Source organism: Prinia subflava, chromosome 7, assembly GCF_021018805.1.
Source record: "Prinia subflava isolate CZ2003 ecotype Zambia chromosome 7, Cam_Psub_1.2, whole genome shotgun sequence".
Lineage (NCBI taxonomy): Eukaryota > Metazoa > Chordata > Aves > Passeriformes > Cisticolidae > Prinia > Prinia subflava.
Genome location: NC_086253.1, coordinates 23336369 through 23361087, shown reverse-complemented (window position 1 = coordinate 23361087; position 24719 = coordinate 23336369). Strand labels below are relative to the sequence as shown.

Genomic DNA, 24719 nt, shown 5'->3' with positions numbered 1-24719 from the left:
TCTCTGCCTGATTTCAAGCACATTTAAATTAACTTTAGATCTATTGCACCGTAATTTAGTGGGGAATCATTCACATCAGGTGGTTGCACACATGCGTTTTTGAACTGAGACCTGTTCATCAACATTACTCGGTTTACAATGAGTTCCTTGGGAAAAAAGCCTAGAGTGAATCTTTGAAATATGGCCATAAAAAGTTCAAGATGCAGTCTCACACTAGTTCTAACTAAAACAAGACTTAGTGAAGAAAAAACAGGATAGCAAGGCAGGCTTTGTATTTTGTGGCCAAAGCTGGGATGTTTCCAGACAGGATAAAGCCTTGAGCAACCTTGTCTGATCTTTTAGCTGATCATGCCTTCAGAAGGAGGCTGGTCTAGAGATACCTTGAGAACCCTTCCTGAAGTAACCCATGATCTTGTGCTTTAGTCTACCACAGTAAAGGGAAGAGCAGTACACACTGTTCAAAACCAAACATTTCTGGGGAGGACGGGGAAAATTTCACAGTAAATGACAGTATCATTTATTTCTGCTTTTCCCCCCCTTTACTGTAGCTGAAAACAGTCTTTGATGCCTATAAGCAAGCTAAATTGGCCCAAAATATTAATTCTATGTATGGTATCTTTGAATATCTTTCCTTTTATGATGACCATTTAATGCACTGTAAGATGCAAGGATATCAAAGCAACTTGAATGAACAAGTCCAGTGCTAATAATCCCTGACAGATATGTAGGAGAGTCTGCATGCAGCTCTTCCGAGAGGATAGCAAAACGCTCATCTTGCAGCCTACTAAAGAGAAGGCTAAAAACGGCAAGAAAATCTTATTTCTGAATTGTGCAGCAGAAAATGGTGGTTATAACTCCAGCCTGCCTCAGCAATGGCAGTGCTTCGATCCCTAGGTTAGTCATCCCTGGGGTGGCTCCTGTGTCTAGGCTGTTGAGAGAGACTGCAAACAGTTGAGCAAGCATCATTTCAGGCTCTACATGCCATGTACAGCATGCAGGAAGTGATAGCAGAACTGTTTCTATGGAAGAATCTGTCAAATCTATCAATACACTACTTTTAAAATAAACAATAAATATAGCAATATCAAACTTCTAAAACTGCTACTGATGCATAAAGATGCCTGTCTCCAGCAAGTCACATAAGAAGTGCTATGCCATATGCAGTCCCCATCCACCTCATTGCAAAGATGAAGTCTCTGGACAATCTTTCTTCAGAGCAGAAGACAGATGTGCATAATTTAATCCAATTCATTGCCATTACTGCAATAAAATAAATATTCACCTGGAAAAGTGACTGGACATACTTGTGAACTTTATGCACTGTCCAAATGTAATAATAGTACTTGTGGTATTCAACACTGTTCACAGTGTTAAGGTTTTGCTCAGATGTCTAATCTAGAAAGTGTGGACAGATGAATCTTTGCTACATATATGATCTTTTGGCAGATTGTTTTCTCTTAGATATAGAACTTGGTGTCAGTATTTACCTTTTCACTATATTTTTTCAATATATTTCACTATATTTTCACTATAGTTGAAGGTTTATATAAGAAGTAGACTTATAATTAAGGCCAGCTGATGAATTCAGAGAATCTCCAAACAAAAGTACCTATAACAAGTAGGGAAGTGAAGGAGGCAAAGCTGGCCTTAGACAATGAAGAGCTGCCAAAATGGAAGCTGAGGCTGTACACTGTTCTTTGGAAAATAATTATCCTATTGTCTTGCCAAAATCCAAGCCGGGAGGCAGCCCAAGTCCAAATCTTCTGCAGTATCCTCACCTGCCTAGTGAACATCTCAGACCTGTGCTTTTCTTCATTTTCTTATAATGACTCACTTCCCAAAAGAAAGTTTCCAGATCCATTCCTGGAAACCTTAATTCCCTACTCCCTACCTTCAAAACAAACAATTATTGTCCACAGCTGGCTGCCAAGGGCAGCAGGATGCAGGTACATGGTTGTGCAGGTGCTGGAGCCCCAGAACTTACTACATGTCGCCATTCTCCTGGTAACTGTACATTTGCATTTACCCTACAGTGAGTAGGAGGTGTTTGAGATAACTGGGCTGACTTACTGTAAGTACCTCTGCTGGCTTGGGGTAAATCCTGCCTGAGGATCCTGCAGTCAGCCCAGTGTTCCCATAGCAGTGTGCTTGAGTGGGATTGATTTACACACAAATGCAGCATCCTTGCATGTGGACAGAGCAATGTTGATGCAGTGCCATGCTCCCTTTGGCATGCCTCCTGCTGTGACAGTGTCCCTGATGCTGGAAACTTTGTGGGTCTCAACCTTTGCTCTAATGACAGCTCTGAAGCTGTAGCCCAGAGAGAGGTGTGGAGAGAACAAATTTGTCCCTGGAATGGCCAAAATGCAGCATTATGACAGGTGCTGTACAGAAAACTAATTTCATACCAGCCAGAACCTGTACACTGTGTCCCAAGGTATCAAATGTAAAATATATCTGCCACTGCAGGGACAGTGGGTGTCAGGGGTCTGTGTATAACATCCCCCCTTCTCTTCTGGTAAACTGTCTGTAGCACAGCAGCAATTCCTGCATGAGAGTGCCCCAGCCTTTAATTAGCAGATCAGAGAGATCAATAGGCCAAGCAATTGAGTGCTTTTATAGAGGGCCTGGGTCCATGGAAGATTTGAGCAGGAAGGCAGACATCTGTTTGTTTCTGAATTTCATCCAGGTTAATTGAAATACTTATGTGATGAGTCTTGGTGACTGCAGCCCAGCATGTGGGGAAGTCCAGTCACTACTCAGCATCTGGCTGTCAACTGCTGCTCTCCAGGTCCATGGGCCAGGAGCTCTGGGCTGAAACATCTCAACTGTCAGGAAGGAGACTTGAAATTGGGCAGAGTTGGGAATGGGGAAAAAAAGCCCCAAATCTTTCTTTACTTAATGTAAAAGTTGGAAAAGTTATGTTCTTGTATTCCCTTGTCCACTAGAAGCATATATTTTGGCTAGGAGATGGAATAATTAAGGGTTTCTGAGGTGGAGACATACTTAAGGATGTGAACTCTGGGTCTGACCTGCAATGAAGACCAGCTGGAGAGGGGTGACAGAAGCAATGCAGATAAAAGTCAGGCTGATGAAAGGGGCTGCTCTGCCAAGGACTGCCTTTGTGTGTATTGACTGCTAGCAGTGACTCTGCAATTCCTCTGAACTACAGCCAAGTCCACCAGCAGGTAAAGAACGTGTTCTGCAGAATGCAAGAGCTCTTCTGGAAGTCTGTAGGTGGAAGTGTTAAACTGCTGAAATGTAGCTTTGAAGGCTTGCCTTGAGAGTCTCAGTTCTAAAGAGCGCAGCTATGGTTTCCTTAATTTCAGATCTGTCTGGCAGGATGCTGACGATTCCTCACTTCATTCCTCTGTAAAATGGTGTCCAAACAGTGATGGTGTCTGTCAGAAGCACAGCAATGGCATGCTTTGTTTCACAGTTGAAATAGGACAAACAGAAAGTGACTTCTTCCTCTTTTCACAAAGAAAGATAGGAGGGACATTATTGTTGACAAGGGCCTCTCAGTTTCCAATGAAATTATATACTACCTGGTTATGAAAGATAGGAAAGCTCGCAAGGCATGTCTCAATGGGTAAGAAAGACAGTATACTGGCACCTGGGCAAATGGAGACCTTAAGTGGAACTTAAAGTAGTTAACACTTGAAATCAGTGAACAACAAAGCCACTTCATGAAAATAAATAAATAAATAAAACAAAAATCCCCAAACCCCCAGAGTTTTTTTAGCTAACTTAGTAATAACATCCTGAAAGATGGTTGATTTTTTCACATAACTGACATGGTCCTGCATTCTTGTTGTATCTTATGAATAGTCTTCTGGTCAACTGTCTCCACCTGATCTTTATATATATGCTCACCATCACTAACAGAAGTTCTGAAATAAGTTGTTCTCAGATTAACATGTTCTCTAAAATCTTCACTTGCATAACAAAAATGTCCCGGGTAGTACAAGCTACCCTGAACTCCTACACATCAACAAGGACAGATGTAGCACAATATTTACACTAACTTGTGCCAAAGGATTTGCTTCCTAATCTACACGTGCACATTCTTGAGAGGTGTGGGAAAATCATTTTTAATTAGAGAAATGCTCTGATCTGAAGCTTTAGCTGCAGACAGTCTATGAGATGTTTAAGTGTGATTCTTCTGTTTGAGCTACTTCACCTGGGGAGTGATGTTGGCACAGAGCTGCTACCAGTCCAGTGAGTGACACCAAGAGCTTGGGGTCCCAGGATTGCCCTGAGTCTGCCCTGAGTCTGCCTAGCTAGTCCTGTCCTGAAGTGGGCTGCATAGGAAAGATATTTTCTGCATCTGAGACACTGTTAAACTACCTCTTCCTAATCACTCCTAAGGCATACCTCAGTTTGTAGCCTCTATATATGCTTGGTGTGCAGGCCTGGCAGGGTAGTGACCCAGAAGTGACTCAGAGCGGCACAGCTTTGAATCTTTCACACTATGACCTGGTAGATAAAAAGCCTCACAGACCTAGATCTGAGTTGCTCTTGATTCTCCACCCTGTAACAGCATATAGATGCATTAAATGCATCCCTTAGTCATGCTAGCAGATTGTCTTTTAGGCAACAAGATCTTCAAAGTCTTTGCTGTACCAATTCCTGTGTTAATTACAAATAACATTAGTTATTCACTTGTACTTACAAGTCAAGGCTTTGATTACAAAATGTGTAAGAATTAGACTTAACCTTACATTAATAGCCACTTTACAGAAGTACATCTGGTAGAACATAACCTTTTGGTTAAGCTGTAATGCTGACACAAAGTGTTTTACACATGGTGACCACCCAGTGTCTTGCTAATGCAAAACAGTTGTCCTGTACGTGCTGCTCTCAGCAGCGCAGGGGCCCAGCTGCTCTGACACTTGTGGGGATGCCACTGGTGCAGGGTTATTAGTCTTGGCTCAACTGCAAGCAATTAACATTGAAAACACAGTGAAACAAATCCAGTTGGGAAACATCAGCCCTTCCAAGCCGCCTTTGACCCAGCCACTCTTAGAAGCTAACACTGTAGTGCCTCCTGTGCATCTTCAGATGCTGCTCTCAGAGCACCAGCCCTGCAAGAAAGGGAGGATTTTTCCCTTTCTGCTTCAGGAATTTTTTCACACTACACAAGGAGTATTTCCAAATGTCCACCTTTAGAAAAGTGTTTAGACAGTGTTTGTCACTGATAGAGAAACCTCTTTTCTGAAGATCAGCAAAACAAGTGCTGTTTTGAGTTGTTTACCCAAGGCACATGTTGGTATGAAGAACACCATCATTTGGACCTTGAGCCATACTGTTTTAGTGGAGGAGTTTAGCTTATGAATATGCATGCTGAAACAAATCCCTGTCTCGGTGGAGAAAAATATTTAGATTGGGAGGGACACCACACTATGGATCAGAAAAACAATGGGACTCTATCACATTCTACAGCTGCAAATATAAACACAAAACATGCTGCTCTTTCCTGTGTATGTTTATACACGTAAGGCAAAATTCCCATTGAGTGCATTTGCAGCCTGGGCTTTTCTAGCTGTGTTTAGGACATTAGGCACTGGACTTTTGTCTCTCTTGTTTCAGAGACAAAGCACTGGCCTTCTGCTGTTAGCAAACCTAGCATTTCCAACTTTATCTTAGCTTTCTGTACCTCTTAATGTGTATTAGTGGATGTATGTATATATATGCATAACATAGAATCATAGAATTCTAGAATGGTTAGGGTTGGTAGAGACCTTAAAGATCATCTAGTAAGGATGATAGAATCATAGAATATCCTGAGTTGGAAGAAACCTACAAGGATCATCAAAGTTCAGCTCCTGGCTCTGCACAGGGAAACCCCAACAATCACATCATGTGTCTGAGAACATTTTCCAAATGCTTCTTGAACTCTGTCAAGCTTGCTGGTGTTGTCACTTCTCTGGGGAGCCTGTTACAGTGCCCAATCACCCTCTGGGTGAAAAACTTTTTCCTAATATCTAGCTTAAACCTCCCCTGACACAGCTTCATGCTGTTTCCTCAAGTTCTGGCACCATAGAGAAGAGATCAGTATCTGCCCCTCTATCTGCCCCTCCTCTTCCCCTCATGCGGAAATTGTAGAATGCAGTGAGGTCTGCCCTCAGTCTCTTCCAGGCTGAACAGACCAAGTGCTCTCAGGCACTCTTGCATGGCTCCCCCTCAAGACCCATCACCTATCCTCATAGCCCTCCTTTGGATACTCTCTAATAGCTTTATATCCTTCTTGTATTGTGGTGACCAAAACAGCTCACAATATTTAAAGTGAGGCTGCCCCAGCTCAGAGCAGGGTGGAACAATCCTTGCCTGGCTGGCCGTGCTGTGCCTGATACCCCCAGGACACACTTGGCCCTCCTGGCTGCCAGGGCACTGCTGACTCATGTTCACCTTTCCACTGACCACGACAGAGAGGTCTCTTCCCAAGGTGCTACTTGCCAGCACCTCGTTCCCCAGTTTGTATGTAGAACCCAGGCACAGAATCCATCACTTCCCCTTGTGAAAATTCATACAGTTGGTGATTGCCCAGCCCTCTAATTTGTCAAGATCTCTCTGCAGGACCGCTCTACCTTCCAGGGAATCAACAGCTCCCCACAATTTATTACTGTTGGTAAATTCACTTTACTTTCAGGTCCTGAGTCCAATTCAATTATAAGGATGTTAAAGAGCTCTGACCCTAAATTAGAGCCCTGTGAAACCCCACTAGTGACAGGTCCCCAGTCTGATGTCACCCCATTCACTATAACCCTTTGTGCCTGACTTGTGAACCAGTTGCTCACTCATCCCATGATGTGTCTATCCAGCTGTGTACTGAACATTTTGTCCAGAATGATACTTGAGAGACAGTATGGAAAGCTTTACTGAAATCCAAAAAAATTACATCAACTGGCTTCCCTTGATTACCTAGGTGAATTAACTTGTTAAAAAAGTAAATTAAGTTACTGAAACAGGATTGTCCCTCATGAAGCCATGCTGGCTGTGATCAATGACCATGTTGCCCTTCAAGTGTTTTTTAATAACTCCCAGAATAATTTTCTCCATAATTTTACCAGACACTAAAGTAAGAATGACAGGTCTGTAGTTCCTAGGGTCATCCTTCTTGCCCTTCTTGAAAATTGGAAAAACATTTGCCAGCTTCCAGTCAACTGTGATCTCTCCAGCTTCCCAAGACTATTCAAAAATCTTTGAGAGAGGTCTCAAACCCCCTGCCATGGGCAGCAATGCCTTCAATTATACCAGGTAGGTTTCTCAAAGCCCCATATATAGCATGAGTGGGTCAGCCATTCTGGCCTGAAACACGGCTTTCCTGACCACCTCACAGGAAGCTGTACTGATACATCATCCTTGGCTGCCTGTTGGGCAGAACCTGCAGCAAAGTTATTCCAGGGAAAGCTCTAAGGTACCAGAGCATCAGGTTTGAAGCCCAGCAGCCACTGGCAATGGAGAAGTGTTCTCCTAAAACTCCCAAGCTGTGCTTTATTTTGTACTGTTTGAACAACAAAATATTCAGAGTCTCAAATGCAACCTACATTGCAAAATCTCTGTTGTATTCCTGTTTCCCAGTTGTAGGAAAATATTGGTGATCGTATGTTTCAGCATCCATCAGCGCTATAGTTCCCATTTTAAGCAGCCAAGGCAAGAAAATCTAGCTAGATGTCAGCTTCAAAAGTGTGAGCTATTCTCTTTATTTGACTACCTATAATTACAGGCCTTGCTCTGTGGCAGCTTTTGAGTATTTTTGTCCACCAGAGCCACATAAAAGAGTAAGCGGAGTTTGCAGAAAAGTCAGCTCTGAAAGCAGCTCCTGGCTTCTAGCAGTGCCTAAGCAGCTATTGTAGCATTTAGAAACTCTGCTTTAATGGCAGCTTTTTTGTTACAAACAGCAGCTTTCCCCCATCTGGCCCTTCCAGCTAGAAGGAAGTCCCAAATGGACTGTTTACCTGCAGTGATCAGTTGGTGTGTTCTCCTGTTTCAAATATGGTTGTTTGTGAGTGAACAGTCACCCTCCTTGCACTGCTCAGAATCTGCCTGTAATAAAAAATAGAGCTGTGTCTGTTTGGATGAGTGGGTGGGCTGGGTAAATTCACCACATAACAAAGAAGCTTATGTGCCTGGGTAGCAGGCAGGTCAGGCCATCTTTCCTTCATCCTCCCTGTAGGAAATCCCAATATATCGCTGTGTAACAGGCAGAGAGAGATCAGAAAATTATATCTAGACAGATGTCCAAAAACTCATTTATAATTAGTTTACAACCATTCCTGGATGCAAGGCTTTGCATTCCTGAAGACCTAGAGAGAAATTTCAAAATGATCATTCTGCCTTGCTTGGCATGCCAAAATATCAGAGAACTGCTGACCTACAAATTGCTCCACTTGCACTTGTTCCCATACAGCCTTCATTGAGGCAGGGGTAATGTGCCTGAGATAGGAATACAGCGAATGGGACAGGGCTCCATGAGTATAGCAGGAGGCCTTGATTTAGTTCCTGGATTGATTTAACTGCTGGAATAATCTTATCTGAGACTGATGCCTTGTGGCCTTTGCTTCTCTATAAATAACACAGGGAAGTTTGTTCATGGCAGAATTAATCTTTCACTATAAGCTAGCCCAGGAAGGACTAAGGGACAGGAATTCAAAATAATGGGAGTGATATGTGCTTCGCACAGGTCCTGAGAAGCAATGTGTCTGGGGCACTGAACCCTCCAAGTATGTTCAAGCCTGTAATGAAAAATTACATGCTACAAGTCTAATTCTTAAATCTTCCAGCTGCAGGTGCACTGTGTGTAGTGGTTTTTGTTTCTTCTGGAAAATGTTTTGATTTTGTATTTAAAATGGAGTCTTAATGCAGATGCGTGAAAATGTTAGAGGAAGTGTTCCGAGCATTACGCTATAACTGAATTTCCTTAATTAAGTTTCTGTGTTCAGGATCAATACAGTCAGCCAAAGATGGTTATGTTTTTTATGCTGTGGAAGCGCAGTAGCACCACTAGATGGTAGCCTTGCTTATTTAATACTCACCACTTTCCTACTACCCGCTGCAGTGAGAGAGACGAGTTCCTCGAGATGGGATCATTGCGTACTGCAGCTATCCCTCTACACAGACTAACCCATGAGTAAAAAACTACTACACAGAAGAAAGCAGAGCAGAAACCATGAACTCCTTCTCAGAGCACACTCGGGGCGCAGTCAGTCCTGATGCAAGGCCTGCAAACCCATGGGGCAGTGGGGATGCTCAGTTGGAGAGGTTTACTCACCAATGGAGATTCCTGTGGACTGTCATTCCTTGTTGAAAAGTTAGAGATTTTGACTAAAATAAAATTGCAATCAACAGTTCACACACAGGAACAGCAAGATAATAATGAAAATCTGCTGGTATGAGCTGATAATATAGAAAGGCCTTTTTTCCCCACTGTTGTTTATAAACAATATTCCACAAGATGTTTGTGTCTTAAGTAAAAGAGTAGGTCCCCAACAGTTGAACTTTGATTATCCTTGTAGGTCATTTCCAAATAATGATATTCTATAATTATATTAAATATTTGATGAGACTTGCTAAGCCTAAGCAAGCAATGAATCCACATAGAGATGTTTCCAAGAAGTGAGTGTACTGGGCAGCTGTCCATTTAGGATGTATATGAAATTCCTTATTTTGTTTCCCCAACACTTCATTTTTATGGCACTGCTTACTACACTGCAATCCAAAGTGCATTATATAGACTATGTAACTAAATATTAATCATAACTCTAACCACATAGAGAAAACCACAATGCAGTGTTACTACACTTATTTTTATTACAGGAACATGAATTTTTGAGTATCTTGTCTGAGCATTTCTGTCAGGAAAATTTATTAATAGGCTATTCACTAATAATCTTGGTAACCTGCTAGTTGTCTGGCATCTCTTCAGTAGATATAGTGCATATTCCAGGGAGAGTTCTTCTCCAGTATGCTGTCAAAGCATAAAAGCTTTCCCTCCTGCTGGATGATGTGCTTTGTTGAAGAGAGAAGCAACCTGATTTGCAAATGCTAGAATTTGATTAATCATCTTTGGATGTCTCAGGAGGTATTGGTCCTTCTGAAACTGATCACGATAACACAATTTTATTACAGATCATTATAACTATTTGGGGCTTTTTTGGGCCATCATCATAGTATAGAATCTAAAAATATAAATTAAAATGTGAGTTTTAGCTTAGAAAAGTGTTAGGACATTACATCATGTCAAATTTTAAGACAAATGGAAAAACTGGGTACCACTACAAAAAGAACAATACATTTACAACTAAGATATTAAGAGTAATTTCCAGATGCTTTGCCCTGAATTACTTTGCCTAATTGTTGTATGTCTTCACCTAAATGTTTTTTTCTAGTTCATCAGTGTAGTACTTACAATTACAAATATTTTTTTCTGTTCTTTAGGCTGGTGTATGCCAATATGATCTTCTAAAAGCATAAGCATTTCTAATTAAAGATGTAATATTGCTATTAATCTTAACAATCCTTTAAATTGTTCTCAGTTCGTGAGTGTTCTGTTATTACCAGGAACATAATTGTAAAGGCAGGGAACACGACACAGAAGAAGGCTATGGAATGCATAGGAAAAATCATCTCTTGCAGATGAACAGATTTGCTGTTATAAAAGGTGTGACATTTTACAGTGGACTTGGGCACTTCAATAGGACTACTAAATGTGTTTATATTTACAAGAACATGTAAGAAAACGTATGAGATGCCAATTTCATTATTGTAATAGACTCCTTTTATCTCCTTATATGTCTTAGGTCACTCCAATACAACTCTATTTTACTGCTGATTGTTTTGCATCTGGTGTTCCAGGAACCTCCTAAAATTGTTAGAAGGTGTAGAAATAAAAGATCTATTACATGCTGTCCACTGAACTACCATCCTATGTTGAAATTTTTGCTTTTGTTTCTTCCCCTGCAATCTCAAAAGCCTAGCTTGACAGAACAGACAATGTTCCACATATTTGGAAGGCATTAAAGAGAAATACCTTCCTACAGGTATTTCTATTTCTACAGGTGTGTTCTATTAAGCCTCATTTCCAGCTGTCTGGGACACTGCTGTGATTCTCTCTACTCATGCATCTCAAGGTGTGTCTAGGGATTTACTCTGAACTGTAACCCTGTAGTAGTGCACGCAGGTTAGAGCAGTGAAGTTGCCAGGCCTGGGCCTTAACTAATTTCTTTTTCTCACATGAGAAGACCTCGTACTTTCCACTCACACTGGTTACCCGAGTTTTGAGACCCACCAGAACACAGCTGCTTGGAGCACTATGCCGATGTCAAGTGCATTCCATTAATCCATGACCAGCGGGGTTTGCTAATGTTCGTCAGCCATGTGGCTGTTTAACCCACTGCTGTGTTGCTACTTGGTGCCCATATCCAGTGTGAAAAATAACCCATTCTTGGAATCATAGAAACATACAATTGTTAGGGTTGGAGAAGATACTTAAGATCTTGAAGTCCAATCGTTACCTGACACTGCCAAGTCCATCACTACATCACATCTCCAAGTACTACCTCTACTCATCCTTTTAAGTACCCCCAGAGATGATGATTCCATCATTTCCCTGGGCAGCCTGTTGCAATGCTTAACAGCCCATTCAGTGAAGAAATTTTCCTTAATATCCCGCATAAACCTCTCATGGTGCCACTTAGGGCTGTTTCTTCTTGTCCCATTGCATTTTACCCGGGAGAAGTGACCAACCCTGAGCTGTCTACAACCTCCTTTCAGGTAATTATAGAGAGTGATAAAATCTTCTAGTGCTTCCCAGCCTACTTGGCTGTGTACCTGTCTGCCTCTCACTATTGCCAGAGGAGCACTGGGGTACACCAGGTGGCATTTTAGGAGAGTCATTACCACTGCCTCACCTTGGTACGGGCATTACTACACTTGCCAAGCACGAGCCAGACCCTTCTTTTTTCCCTAAGGGGAAAAAAAGAGGGTTTTTTTCAGGGGGTAGCCCTCACACACACAGGCTCTCCTCCTTCACAGAGGTACCTCTGCTCTGATGTGAGCTGTAGACTGAAGCCCCCGGTGCGGCCCCGCCGAGGGCCCGCGGGCCCGGCTCAGGGGAGGCAGCGGGGCTGCCGGGGCGCACCCGACATGGCGCCGCCGCCCCTCGCCCCGCCCGGCCGGCACCCTGCGGGCCGCGGCTCTGGGCGGCGGCCGGGGCGGAGGGAGAGGAGGGGCGGTGGCGGCCGGCGGCCGGAATCGTTTCCTGGGTAAGCGCAGCGGGCTGGGAAGCGTTTCCGGAAGGCTGGCCGCATCCCGCAGCGGCTTCAGGCGCCTCCGGGCCGGGCGGCGGAGCGGCGCGGCGGGCAGGTGCGTTCCGCGGCGGGCGGCGGGGAGGGCACGGCTGGGCAGCGCAGCGCGTCCCGTCCCGCGGCAGAGCCCCGGTGCGCGGCCGCCCGCGGTGCCGCCGCTCCGCCCGGCCCGCTGCCGGTGCGACCGGGCAGGAGGTCGGGGGGGGGTCCTGCCGCCCTTGCCCGGGGCGATTCCGGCGCATCCCGGTCTCGGGGGTGGGGGACCGAGACCGTCCTGCGGTCCTCTGCCGTCCCCCGGTGTGCAGGAGCTCTGCCGCTGCTACTGCAGAGCGCCGGCCGAGCCTGCGGCGAGCGTGGGCTCTGCTCCCGCGGGCGGCGAGTAGCAGCGGCAGCCAGTCTTGTTCTGCTGCTGGTGGTGCAGTAAAAAAGCCTGCAAAATAGTAAAAGTGCCTGTAGCTTTTTTTTTTTTTTTTTTTTTTAATTGGTAGAGTGAGTGGGTTGAGCTCTGTGATTAAACTCGAGGGTTGCGCGCAGGGCTGCAAATGGGAGTGTGCAGAAAGTAGAGAATACAGTCCTCGGAACAAAACGTGGACCCTATGAATCCGTCTTGGAAGTTGTCAGGAATTTGCTTGGGTCCCAAGGCAGCAACGGAGCTACTTTCCGATGCTGCTAGAGAGACAGATAAAATGGAAAGTGTAACGGTTTGTATTTGTACTTCATTGCTTTGCCTGCTTGTTTGCAATGCTTTATAATTCTTGTCTGGGCTCCTCCTTGCTAGGGAGGCTAAGTGTATTTCTGGGCTTTAAACACAAAATAACAAAACCAAGAAAAAACAAACTCTGCAGTGGTAGTGCGCTGGTAGGCTTTGTGTGTTGTGGATGCTCCTGGTAGCTGTACCTCGTAGATGGTATCTGCAGTCAGTTGTTCAGGGTAGCAGTATTTGCTGCAAGTTCCCGTGCTTCACGAAGATCTGCTGTGTTGCCCCAGAAGCTGAGGCACCGTTGCTGCTGAGCTGCTGCAGCTTTGCTGTGTCCTCTGGCTCGGAGATGTGCTCCTCCAGTTTGTTCTAGATCCCACATGTTGTCATCCTGTTATCTCATGCTCTAGTATTTTCTGAATGCCTGAATGAGTTGTCTGTCTTATGTTTAAAACTATTTTCTGCTGGCATAATTGCATTTAGTTAAAATAAGAGTGCAGATGTCCTAGCACTTAAAGGAAGAGACATCCTCTTACGATGACCTTGGGACAAAATCTTGGCTGATTAATTTCCTTGTCTGGAACAGTCATGCGGATTGTGGGTATTTTTGTTCTTCCTTTTCAGCGGTGAGTGTGTGATGGAATACTTTTTGGCTTGTATTTTTTGGGTTTTTTTGTCATCTAAGGGAAATCAAGGTCTGGAGAAGACTGTTAGGAACGAAGAGTGATTTTATCCTGTGTTATGATGAAAACATAACTGTTGTAACAAGGAGGAAGATTCTTGTCTCTGAAGCAGCACAAGTGAATGTGCCTTTCCCAGCAAGAGTCATCTACATAGTAGATTACAATTGTGGGAATCATTTGCTAGGAGAGGAAATGCATGACTTGGAAACCTGAATTATTCTTTTTGTTTTTCCCTTCTGCAGCTAAGTTGGAAACCAGTGACAAAACTGGTCATTTTTGGTGTGGCGTTGAGTAGACTCTGCTGTGCCATTGATCAGGAGGGACGGTGACTTCCTTAGGAAATGCCTGAGGAGCCTGGAAAGGGCTGCTGCAGGGTTTGAGCTGAAGAGAGTCGTGACTTCAGGAGCTTGTTAAGGGGGAGTTTGAGTACTTGAGACTGCCTGCTGTAAGGATTTTTTAGTAGAGGTTGTGAAAAACAGAAGTGAATCTTGTAAGTTGTAGGTAATGGTGAGCAATTGACTGATTGCCTCTCTGTCAGATAGCAAGCTTTGACACAGGATGTGTAGTCATACTTGAACAAATCATCCACACTGAAAACAAACTATACTGTACATCCCTTTCTGGTCCTACCTTTGTACCTTTGTACCCTGCTGTGAGCAAGGAGCTCCATTGCTGGCAGCAGTAGAGCCAGGGATGTGCTGGGTGCCCTGGCTGGTCGCTGACCAGGTTGCTGCTGCTTTGCTGTTGGGAAGAAAGTAAAGGTGATGGTGGAGTGTGTTAAGCCAGGACACAGGCAGGAGGGCTGGTGGAATGAGTGCAAGCTCCAGTCTGAAGTACAGCTGGGTTATAAACACTAGAGAGGGAGAGAAGAGCTGTTTAAGCTAAACATCGATGTTGGCGTGAGAACAAATGGATGTAAACTGGCATGAATAAACTTAAGCTGAAATTTACACAGTTTCTTCCCTAAGAAGAAACTGGGTTCAGGTTCTAGAACAACCTTAAAATGGGATAAATGGGAGCAAGGCCCTTAACTGGCTCTTGAGGATATGTTGAGGAAGTCTGTATTGTATACTTGGCTGTGGCAGTAGGAGAGAAGGCTTGATGACTCAGGAAAAACTTTTCTGTATGTCTGAGTCAACTTAATATAGATTTTATGTGTTAGTGTTTCTTATTTTTAAAATCTGATATCACAAAACTGGTATGAAACTGTCTGCTTTATAGCTTGTATTGCTACATGGTTGTAATGTGCTTAGTGGCCACTTTCTGAAATGTTTAGCATGTTAGGATTTTTCCCTCCTCTAAAATGATGTGTTGTCTAACAACTGGATCTAATTGCGTGGAAAATCTTTTTCCCTAAAGTCCAAGCAAAAGGAAAGTATATGTTTGTAGGTGTGAGCTGCTTGAGCTTATAAACTTTCACGTTAAAAAATGAGTTGCAGCAATTTTCTTCCCCACCCCCATATATAAGTAATTCATAAATCCTCTCAAAAAGGAGTTCTAGGGGGGCTGTACAGTAGACCCAAATAGTGTAAACTGAGACCAGGTATGCTGTGACTGGAAGACTGGAATTAAATGAAGTAAAAACAAATTCGAAAACAAATCTAGTTGAGCTAGTTGTGTGTGGGATTTGTCTCATTTGTTGTCCTGCAGAGTAGCTGACTGATCTGGCATGGTGGTTACACTAATTGAACTTGTATGAAGTCTGTAGTTGGTTTGAAAAATACTCTGTGTGCAACATGGAATACAACCAGCTGCAGATGCTATATAATGGGTACTGTGACTGTCAGCAGTACCTGGCTGTTTCTCATGATGACCAGCATCCCAGCACCTCTGTGCCTGTTTCCTTGTCTCATTATGCTTTGCACAGAGGACTAATCTATGCTGTCCCCAGAGATTCAAGGAGAAGAGAGTGTTTTTGGCATGCTATGTGTAGTGTCCTGCTTTAGTTGCCTAATTCTTTTTACCCTTCAGCTCACTTTCTTTGTAATCTGTTGTCTTCTGCAACCTTTTTTTTGTCCTCCTGTCACCATGTAAGCAGATGTCAAAGGAAAAATAAGAACAGGGTGCCCTTATTCAAAACATCCTCTATAGATACTCTCTGAACCTCTGGCTGTTCTTAGCTTGGTGTTACCAGAGTTGGGTGCAAGCTTTCCATTCAAAACATTTGGTGGCTTTTGGTTCCAAATGCCTGTCTGGTCTGTCTGCAGCCTCCTGGGACCTTGTTGCAGCCTCTATGGCCTTTAGCCAGGAGTGCTGCTTGTCTGTGTGTCTGCTCCTGGCTGTGAAAAGAATTCCTTCTTTCTGCTTGGCTTCCCCTGGATCCCTGCTGAGATTATTGTCTCTTTTACCACTTTCTGTTCACCTGCAAGGGATGTTTCAGGTGGGAGGCTGTAGAGCTCTGGAAGAAGAATTTGAGGGAAGTATTGTTTGTGGAGAGTGCCCTGGGACTGATAATGACCATTGGTTTATCTGTGCCTCATCTGGGAGGTCCTGGTTGCTGAAGTCTGTTGCCAAGGGTGTAAGAGCAGACCCTGCAGCAAGGCGACGGGAAGTGAATGTAGGAGTCTGCCCTGACAAAGACAGCAGACACTTGGCCTCCATCACTCTCAGGACAGTGAGTTAACCTTGTTAAAGAAAGTGGGTTTCTTTATGCTGTAAAAAGATGAAATTCAATTTAGCTGGAGATCTAAAGTCAGCCTCAAAGTTCCATCTCCCTATGTTAAAAAAATTTCTTTCTTTTACTGAAATGTGCTGAGTTTCAGTCTTCCCTGAAAATGTGATATTTGGGTAAGTATTTAGATTGTGACTTTTACTGCTGAAAAGACCCTGGATCTGAGTGTAACACTGATTAGTGCATTTTTAAAGTGGTCTGCATACCAATTAGAATGATTAACTAGATGCAAATATGTGCCTTTATCAGTAGTCTTTGCTGCATTTGATACTGAACACTGATCTCAGATGAATGAAGTCAGATGCAGTTCAGTCTAAGAATTAATGAATGTAAACTACTAATTTGAGTAGTAGTGCATTAAAAGTAATATGTGACAGAGGGAGGTTTGCTAGAAAATAAAATATTCAAATTTTTCTTATGATTTCAGTCCCAGATAGCCAGTGTCTGTAATTCTAGTTTGTTTTACCTTACGAATAGTGCTATGGTTGTAAAGTACTTAAAGCAAACTCTTGGCAGACTTATATTTGACAGTTTAATATGTCTGATTTCACAATTTAGAAACCTCTACTAAAATCTCAATGGTGTCCCCCTTCAGCTATGCCAAAAGAGAGTTATAACTCAGTGATTTATTACTGTTTGGCTGTTCTTATTTTTTGTAGAAGACTTAAGGGGAATCTTTTTTCTTTTGTCTTCCTTGCTGGATTACATTGCACCACAGATAATATACCCTGTCGAAGTATCAGCTATGTCTGCCTTTGGGAAAACCCTCCTGGAAGCACCAGTCATGCTTCACCATGATATATTTTTAAACAAACTTGCAGTGTGTTTAGTTGTTATGTTGGAGGTTTGTTTTTGTTTGCCTTTAGTGCAGTTTAATTTTCAGAGGCACCAAAAGGAACATTTCTAAAGTACTTTTGCAGATTTCAAGTGTAGATGATGTGTTTAAAAATACCACTTGGATTTAATGTTGGTGTTAAAGTATGTTTCATGCAGTACTCTCTTAGTCACAACTGATTATTTCCTTATATCTGTTAGCTGGAAATGAAGAGAGGTTTCCCATGTAATTACTGCGTGTAAAGGACAAATTCCAAAGAGAAGGAAATTAACAGACGTTAATGTTCCTTACCTTTATGAATTAACTTATTTTAACGGAAGAAACTACCATAAGCTTTATATACTTTGTTGTCATCTGTTGTAGAAACATATATTGTCTGCAAACAGTTATTAAATGGGAGTCATTAGTGTGACTAACACTGGCACAAATTAGTGAAGACTTTATTGGAAACCTTTTAAGTATAATTTCTCAGATGACTTGAAGGGAGATGCTGCAGGGTTCTTACAGGCCACCTGCAGAATTCAGCAAATGAGGAGCTGGACATTAAGCCATCCTATGTATTTAATACAGAATTTCATTTACCCAAACTACTGCTTCCACTTCATTGCCCTTGTGTTTACACTCGCCTTATTAATTCTGTTTGCAAAGAGGTTTAATGTTAGGAAGAGACATTTCTTAGCAAGGTGTTGAATTGTGTAGCTATGGAGGAAACTGTGCAGAGAACCACAATGAAACGTGAAAGGCAACTGCAAGGAAGAGAAATAAGGAGGGAGGATGCTCTCCCATGGAGAACTTGGCACTTGACAGATCAAATTGGGATTTAAATGTGGCATAATGGAAAGAAAGTTTAAGTTGTTTAAGTGAGTTGGAGATACATACAAATAGGTCACAGTCTATGAACTTACAGCAAGATTCATCTGGAAGTAAATGCAGTGGATAGCCTGGGTGTTTGGGATTCATGTGGCATTAAGAAAACCTTCTGCACTATGTGATGATCTTGTCTTGTTGGCACCCTACATGCCTCCTATGTAAGCAGGAGAGGCAGGATCTCCATGGTTTTTTGTTGCTGATTTTTTTTTTCCCTGATACCCATCTGGGTAGGTCAGGCACCCTGGGAGAGTGGCAGGTTGGGAAATAATTCATATTTTTTGAGTCCTGTGGGAGCCTGCTCGCCTTTTTCTTCTTTTGTCTTCTTCTTTCCTTCCCTTTCTCTTTTTCCCACCATAATTCAAGAAAACAGTTGAAACAACATGAGAGCCATCAGTAAAGGGAGTGGTTTAACACAACTATATATGAAAAGAAACATGTACTCAGACAAACAGGATTTAAAAAAAAATATTTTGAGAAGTTTGACATTCATTCCCTTAAAAAGTTGTCAAATTTAGGAAAAATGTTTGGTGATATTTATGTATTTGAAAAAAGAAACATTAGAAAAACCCCATATTTGTAATTATTTGATGTTTGCTTCTCAGAAGCATTTGAGATCAGACTTACTGTTAGATAACTTTGTAGGCTGGTAAGATGACTAACAAAGGATATTGAAGTGACACAAAATAACATTGACTTTAAGCATGTGTTATTATTTAAGCATGTGCAAGAGCTGCTAACAAACAATGCTTAATTATGTATGTGTGTTTTAATTTTATTTTTATAATCTTTGCATGCTGTTATGTCAGCACTGACGTGTGTAAACTTTTTCAGTGAAATATCCTGTATATTTCCTTTTGCAAATATGGATTTAAACATGGGTAAAAATGATGATTCTCTATCTGCCAAAATATACAAAGCTTTCTGGTAGAGGCATATGAGCATTTAGGGACTAGTAATTCTTTTTTGAAAACTTATATAGATATGTTCTAATGTGATAAAGATGGTGTTGTTGTCGGGGAAATAGCTTAAGAGTTCCCTAGGAAGTTTGTCTTTGCAGCATGTCAATATTGTGATGCCCTTTGCACTGAAGTGTAACTCCTGATGGCAGATCACAGAAAATTCAGGAATTCTCAGTGAGGGGTCTGTGTGGAGAAGGGGATCAGGAGGGGTGATAGGGACACTCTGGGGGATGTCAATAAGGCTTGATGCCAAGGAAGTCCTGAAGTCATGGGATCCTCAGAGCATTGTTAAAGGTTTGCTCCTCAGGCAGGAGTCACGTTTCTGTTCTTTTCTCTCTTGCTTTGGACTGAAACTCAGCCAGCATATGTTGCATGTTGGTTCCAAAATAGTCTCCATGCTCTGGTTGTGGCCAGCCAGTGTGTAGGAACACATGCAATGACATGATATGGTTTTACCTGCTTGTTTTTAGGCAGAAAAAAGGGGGATCCCTCAGTACTTCCCTGGTCCAACCAGCAAGTCAGAAAGTGATATTTGTTCTCCCACCTTTCCAATGGGTGTGCACAGGTTACAGGGAAGGGAACAGCTGACAGGCAGGATATGGCAAGGTACATCCCTAAATTTGCTGTTTCCCTGGTAGCGGAGGCTCTGGTGACCCTTGCAGCCTCAGAGATGCAGCAGCTGAGATCTGTCACTGTCCTTGCCCTGCAGCAGCCCGAGGCTTCACTGAGCAGCCTACCCTGGCAGTCTGTGGAGAGGCCCAGGAGCTGGTGGCTGGCTGCCTGCCATCCTGCAGCACAGCGCCTGCCTCTGCTGCTGCCAAACCAGCAGGTAGGAGTGCTGGTTGGGCGGAAAACATTTTGTGGGATTTATCCAAAATAAATAGCTAACTTTGCATGGGCGAGGCTGAAATTCTTCAGCTGCACCTCCTGGTAGAACAGAAGAGAAACCCTTCTTTTCATCACAACGCTTTTCTAAGCATATGCAAGGTAAAGCTATTATTTTCCTAAATTTACAGTTTGGGTCCTCCTTCCTTGAGTTGTGATGGATGTCTAGATCTATACTGCTTTGAAAACCTGTTTGATGACACGTAACCCAAACTTCTCTGAACCTCCCCCGAAAGGCTCACAATGGAGGCTTTTAGCTGATTTTTTTGCTTCTTCTCTGTGCTTCTACATAGTCCTTGAAGTGCAAATATAGAGATGGAGAAAATAGCACTTGATCTGGTATCCCAGCTTGCACTAGGGCTTAAATTAAGAAACATGAGCTTCTGCTATAAATCAGAAATTTGAGTTTATAACCCGTTAATTTTTGGCCTGATAAATCCTATTACTCGGCAAAAGCTGTTAAGGTTCATGACTGTAAGTCCCAAGGTTGTTTTAAATCTGTGGGTTAAATAACACATATGCAAAGGTTTAAAATAAGACTGTCAGCCCACACAACATGCTGGCTGTAAAACCAAGACTGGACAGTGTGGGGCTCATTCAGGACATCCTGATCTGACTTCAGACCTATCTAGTGTTGAGGTTTAGCTTCTGCTGCCTTATACTGCCTTGGCTGTGGTACAGGGATGGAAAATTCACAGGCTGCTGGTGTTTGTACTAGTGTCATTAGTTCTCCCAGAGTAATGGGGTGGATACTTTTTACACAGTGTCTTCAGGCTGTCCTAGAGAGCTCTTGCTTGGCACATGGTAATGAGCATGTCCTGAGTTTTCCCTGCTGCTGAGTGCAAATACTTGATAACTTCCTCAGGCAGCCAGTGTTAAGGCAGGGAACTGGGCTTTCCCCACTGGGGTTGTTCTTTGAATTGAAGTTGCAAGCAAATATTTTAAGCATGGGTAGATGCAATGTGCTGTTATGGCAGGATGTGAATCCTCCTTGCACAAGATGAGCTTGAAAGGAGGTGTTGAAATTCTACATCCATGATGGCAGGATGTGAATCCTCCTTGCACAAGATGATCTTGAAAGGAAGTGTTGAAATTCTAGATCCATGATGGTGGAGGATGAAGCTGAATTTGAACAGATTTTAAAAACTGACAGAGGAGATGCTCTAAGGAGAGTGACACACATACTCTGCAATTCCAAAATGAAGATACTGGTGCTCCCAAAGGCTGGCTCAGGAAAGGCACCTGCCAGAGAACTCAGGTGGAGGCAGGAGCTAGTACATAAATAGATCAAGAGGAATTTTAATTACACAGAGGAGCTAGATGATGAGATTTGCTGCAAAATGCAACATCAAGATAAGCCTAAGTCACTTGCACAGAGTTAGATACTAACCTGGATATAAAACTCTTCTATGGAACAATGGGGAGGCATAGTCTGTGCTAAGTACAAGTAAATCCATTTTAGAATGCTGTCTAGGTTGGTTTCTTTCTTTCCTCTCTTTGTTTTAAGGACAGATCAAGGTTCATCCTGTAAGGTTCTAAGTACCCAAATTTGAAAATAATTGTGCTTTGTCTTACAGAAACTAAACTTTCCACATGGGAGTTTCATGCATAAGCTATGTTCCTTTGCATTTGCGTGGATATTCCTAATGTAATAGTGTCCATAACTTTTATTATCTCTAATTCAGAGGCATAAGCTACCTCAAATTGTTTCACAGCGCAACAGGGAGTTTTAATTGGCCATGAGACACCCTGTGCAAAGCTTGTCAAGTGGCCACAGCAGGTTGGTAAAAATGGATGATTAAAAACTAGTGTTTTCCAAAGGCTTGTAAGTTGAGAGGGACGGGCTCATTGATTAGCTGTGTGTCTACCTCTCTCAGAAGCTGTGGGTGAAAGAACTTTTTCTTTCAAATAGAGCAATGCACACATGAATGCTTGCCTCTTGTGGAGGCTAATACTTTCTTACCTCAAATGGTATCTGCACAGCATACAGGAAATGGTTGTAAAATTATTAGTACTTTTGAAATGAGTGTTGTCAAGGTTTTTAGCCATAACTAGAAAGCAACACAATATCTTAAACTTGATAAAATGTTTCAGTTTGAAGCAATAGGCTTTGGTGTGTGAGAGCACATCACAATTTTACAAGGTGAGTAATGCAGCTGAAGTAGATTGGTTTTACTGAGGGTCTGCCGAGGATTGACAGAGGCAAGCACTGTATGAAATGACATTGTGGATTGGATACCCTCTGACAGGAAGCAGGTATTTAGGGGAAAAAAAAGCTCTACTGGGAAGTGTAACTCTAGTGCTGTTTCCTTAAGGGTAACCAGGGATGACTTCAGAAACTTCAGATGACTTCAGAACAGCAGCTTATTGTCAGAACCAAGATCATGAAATTTGCCTCCTGCTTCCAAAGAGAAGTAGTGCTAGGAGGCTTATGTGCTCATTTCCTTCCTTTACTCCATGCTTTTTCATGGTATAACAATATCTGTGCTTAAAACAACCTTTTTGTTAAAACATTTACCTTTGAAGATAAAAACAAAGTATTTATAATGTTAGCGTGGCATTGGCAGCTTTTAATTAGATGCTCTGAGTACAAAGTTAAGAAATAGCATGCTGACAGGAATTTTACATCTGCTGATTTTCTGTTGTCAAATACATTTCACCACATTAATACAACTTTGGATAATTACACTCTTGACCCAGTTACTCTTTTTATGCTTTTCTTTCCACATCAAGTCAGGCAAGCGTTAACATTTAATGTTATATTAGAAATGAGAAGTTTTGTCTTCAGTAATGAATCGCAGTGGAAGGCGAGGAGGGAGAACAGCAAGTTTTAAGATTTTTTTTCCTTCATTCTAAATGAAATTGTTAGGTAGATGCTGTGTTTAGGTCCTACCACACTGATGGGGTTTCCCCCCAAATACTGGTTGTGATAGATGAGTTTCTTAAACTGTATTAATTTTTCGAACTGAAAACTTTGTATGTACCTTGCATGTCAGCAGCGATTGTGTTGCCAAAGGAGGTTTGTTGATGCCACCACTCAGGCAAGTGGCATGTTTTGGACTTTCCTCCTGTGACATGGTAATTGACTGCTGGCCCATATTGTAAGGGTAGAAGAAGGTATTTTAAAAAAAAGGTATTTTTTAAAAGAAGCAGTAATTACCATAATGATTTCCTGAGTAGGGCCATTGGTAATATAAAAGAAACTAGTAAATTCTTTTTTTTTTTTTTTTCTAAAGACTAGGAGCTAGAAGTGATGATAGTATACCAGACATTTTAGGATGCTTTTATCACAGATGATCTGTTTTCCTGAATATTCACAGGTAATCATTATCACTTAGGTCCTTCTGTCTTTGTCTAGAGGAAACAAATCTTACTTTTAGCCTCCATCCTGGTTTTGTGTGCATCATTAATTGCTTTTCTCTTTCATTAAGCTGAAGCCAACCATCAGATGTGGGATCATATTATTATCATTAGTAAGGAACTCTGATGCTTTAATTACATGTGTGCCACACTTTTTAGTGCTATAAAAGCAAGGTTACACACTGCCTGTGCATCCAGGCAATCATGGTGAGAATAGTACTGGGATTTTTTCTGTGAATTTTTGAGTGACTGTTATTAAGACTGTCATGTGTATGTAACCTTGCAGCATATAGAGTGTAAATTGCTGCTCCAACTAAACTTAGAAGATGTAAGCAGTAGAGCTTTACCCCAATTAATTAATTCTTACACTCTCAGGTGTCAAAATTGGTTGAAATTTGGTGGCTTAGTTTCACATCAGTGACCCCTTTGTACAGACATATACTTGTTATGTCAGTGCAGCAGTGTGGGATTTCTGAGGACGAGCACTACAGAGCTAGCTGAGCTGAAAGGTCTCACGTGTCTCTTCCCCAGCATGGAGTGACTTAACACCTCTCAAGGCCTGGGACACAATTGTGCTTGTCTGCAATTAGTTGCTTGACTAATTCCCAGTGCTGGTGGTTGCTGGTGGTTACAGAGATAGCATTGCTGTTCCTCTATACTAGGTATTTTGTAAAGGACAGAAATTAATAGGTATATTTTGTTGTGGAAAATGTGGATTTCCTTGAGGTAACCTTTCATATTGGGAGGGAAAACTTTGAATTTCTCCTTCTCAGCAGACTGCTGCTTCTTGGAGTAACAGAAGTGTGAAAAAGGCTTGTTGTGTGTGTGGCTCTATGCAGATATTTACTATATACAATAATGCTAGGTAGAAAAGTTATGCTGTGTTGACATTTGAATAATATAGTAAATGTAATTTTTAGCATTAAGTTTTAGTAATAAAAGAATTGTGTGTAAGATATTTTCTTTAGCTCAAGAAGGAAAAAAAAAAAAGGGAGAGGCCCAGAGGTGTTTCTCAACAGAGATAACAGTTACAACAAGAAGAAGAGAACCCCCCCTTAGGACTTTCAGAAGACAAGAGGCATATCTCCCTGCATCCACAGAAGCCACCTGGTCAAACCAGACTGAATCCACAAGGGCCACCTGATCGAGCCAGACACCTGGACGCCAAAGATTAGAAGAGGGACTCTGGGCAAACGGGTCTGTCTTAAGATAAAGATTGCACAATCGTGAAATTTTGGTCTTCAAAAAGGGGACATTCCTCCCAAAGAGGGCCCTTCTCCTTCACGGCCTTTGTCTGAGAGGGAGGGGGGACGGTAGACCCGGGCTACCTTCTTTGCTCTTATTTGTCTCATTATTTGTCCTGTCTCTGAAAACTTTTTTTTTAAACTTTTATTATTGTATTAATTTTAGTAACCAATTTTTATTCTTTATTAAATTTTCATAAATTTCAA

General features: G+C 42.2%; 1 protein-coding gene across 14 annotated transcripts in view; it reads left to right on the top strand.

Annotated features, from left to right (window-relative positions):
- Window positions 1-12235: 12235 nt before the first annotated feature.
- Window positions 12236-24719, top strand: part of APBB2 (amyloid beta precursor protein binding family B member 2) — a 176944-nt gene continuing 164460 nt past the window's right edge. For 9 of the 14 annotated variants that reach the window (XM_063401826.1, XM_063401832.1, XM_063401827.1 and 6 more), the window contains exon 1: window positions 12237-12366. The gene's annotated coding sequence lies outside the window, so the exon portion shown is untranslated. Of the gene's footprint in view, window positions 12367-24719 lie in introns of all 14 variants that reach the window. The other 5 variants (XM_063401824.1, XM_063401825.1, XM_063401823.1 and 2 more) reach the window with 5 other exon arrangements.